The sequence below is a fragment of the Myotis daubentonii genome, chromosome 3 (genome assembly GCF_963259705.1).
Source record: "Myotis daubentonii chromosome 3, mMyoDau2.1, whole genome shotgun sequence".
In the NCBI taxonomy this organism is placed as follows: domain Eukaryota; kingdom Metazoa; phylum Chordata; class Mammalia; order Chiroptera; family Vespertilionidae; genus Myotis; species Myotis daubentonii.
The window spans coordinates 151,265,097-151,267,606 of record NC_081842.1 but is presented as its reverse complement, the minus strand read 5'-3'; the positions used below and the strand labels follow the sequence as shown (position 1 = coordinate 151,267,606).

The window sequence follows — 2,510 nt, the reverse complement described above, 5'->3', positions numbered from 1 at the left end:
CTAATCAGGGTGATATGCAAATTAACTGCCAGCCAAGATGGCGGCCGGCAGCCAGGCAGCTTGAAGCGAACATGAGGCTTGCTTGCTTCAGTGACAATATTCCCCGCTTGCCGCTGCCGGCCTCTGAGCTTGCAGTTTAAAACATGGTTACAAATATAGAAGCTAAACAAAACCCCAGAAACCTGCTTTCAGCCAGCTGGGATCTCACAGCTGGAGTTGAAACAGTGTTTCGATTATAGAACCCAAACAAACCAGATACCTGCTTTCAGCAGCAGAGGCCTCAGAGCTGGAGCCAGAGCTAAAGCTGGCCCAGAATAAAATAAAAAAATAAAAAAAGGAGCGATTGGGAGCTTCGGTCACCCGCCAGCCTGAAAACAGCCCTCAGCCCCTCACCCAGACTGGCCAGGCACCCCAGTGGGGACCCCCCCCCGAAGGGGGTGTGACCAGCTGCAAACAGCCATCATTCCCTCACCCAGGCTGGCCAGGCACCCCAGTGGGGACCCCCACCCTGATCCAGGACACCTTTCAGGGCAAACCAGCCAGCCCCCACCCATGCACCAGGCCTCTATCCTATATAGTAAAAGGGTAATATGCCTCCCAGCACCAGGATCAGCGGAGCCGCGAGGCCTCCCGGCACCAGGATCAGCGTGACAGGGGGCAGCGCCCAAACCCCCTGATCGCCCTGTGGCTCTGTGTGTGACAGGGGGCGGGGCCACAACCTCCCTATCTGCCCTGCTCTGTGTGTGACAGGGTGCGGCGCCCAACCCCCCTCCACGGGCCCTGCTCTGTGTGTGACAGGGTAGAGCCATAACCTCCCCATCGGCCCTGCCCTGAGTTTGATAGTGGCGGCACCCCAACCCCCTGATCAGCCCTGCTCTGTGGGTGATAGAGGGCGGCACCCCAACCGCCCCCCACAGTCCCTGCTCTGTTTGTGACAGGGTAGAGCCATAACCTCCCCATCGGCCCTGCCCTGAGTGTGACAGGGTGTGGTGCCGCGAGGCCTCCTGGCACTGGGATCAGTGTGACAGGGGGCAGCGCCCAACCCCCTGATCGCCCTGCAGGTCTGTGTGTGACAGGGGGCGGGGCCACAACCTCCCTATCTTCCCTGCTCTGTTTGTGACGGGGAAGGTGCCCCAACCCCCTGATCAGCCCTGCTCTGTGCCTGATAGAGGGGAGCTCCCTAACCCTCTGATCACCTTGCAGCTCTGTGTGTGACAGGCTGCGGTGCCCCAACCCCCTGATTAGCCCTGCTCTGTGTGTGACAGGGTGAGGTGCCTCAACGCCCCCCCTCCCCCGCCACAGGCCCTGCTCTGTGTGTGACGGGGTAGAGCCATAACCTCCCCATTGGCCCTTCCCTGAGTGTGACAGAGTGCAGCGCCCCAACCCCCTGATCCGCCCTGCTCTGTGAGTGACAGGGGGCAGCGCCCAACCCCCTGATTGGCCCTGCTCTGTGCATGACAGGGGGTGGCGCCCCAACTCCCCAATCAGCCCTGTTCTGAGCCCGACCAGGGGCTGTACCTAGGGATTGGGCCTGCCCTCTGCCACCCGGGAGCAGGCCTAAGCCAGCAGGTTGTTATCTCCCGAGGGGTTCCAGACTGCGAGAGGGCACAGGCCGGGCTGAGGGACACCCCCTCCCCCCTGAGTGCACAAATTTTTGTGCACCGGGCCTCTAGTATATATATATATATATATTTGATTTCAGAGAGGAAAGGAGAGGGAGAGAGAGAGAATCATCAATGATGAGAGAGAATCATTGATTGGCTGCCTCCTGCATGACCCGTACTGGGAATCAAGACCGCAACCCAGGCATGTGCCCTTGACAGGAATTGAACCAAGGACCCTTCAGTCCGAAGGCCGACGCTGTATCCACTGAGCCAAACCAGCTAGGGCAGACCACAACTTCACTTTTTTTTCTTTCTTTCTTTCTTCTTCTTCTATGTAGGAGAAATATACTACTACTCAACCTCTACTGTAAGGTTGGCAGCCCTGAGAACTCCTTTCATGTAGCATGTTATGGAGGTATTCCTGCTCCCAAAGGAATTTCACTTTTGAATTCTATTTAGATGTTTCCTTGTTGAAAACCTGATGGGCAGAGGCGGGGGGGGGGGGTGGGGGGGGGTGGGGAGGGCGGGGGCAGGGCAGATAACATAAAGCATGGATCACAACCTCAAACGTCTGGAGTCCCAGATAGGTGGATTCAATGTGGGCTGAGTTAAGGAAATGTAAAGCACGTTGTAGGAAACATGATGACATGGTACAAAGAAATATTTCTGTCAGAGGAAAAGACAATAGTGCACACAATGATGAAGGGCAGCTGCCCCGCCGCTTGGGACCAGGGAGTGGCTGGGGCCTGGTGCGCTTGCAGGGAGACCTGGCTCAAAGGCGGCGGCGGCCACTCAGCCCCAGCAGGATTTGGCTCTTCAGGTTTGCTAGATGTCCTTTCTGGTTATTAAAAGTGCTGGACGTCTGAATATTAATGTGACATTTACTAATTCTTAAGTATAGGCAGT

General features: G+C 56.9%; 1 pseudogene; it reads right to left on the bottom strand.

Annotated features, from left to right (window-relative positions):
• Positions 1–1,934: 1,934 nt before the first annotated feature.
• LOC132232259 (small nucleolar RNA U109) lies at positions 1,935–2,052 on the bottom strand (annotated as a pseudogene).
• Between the last annotated feature and the right edge of the window lie 458 nt (positions 2,053–2,510).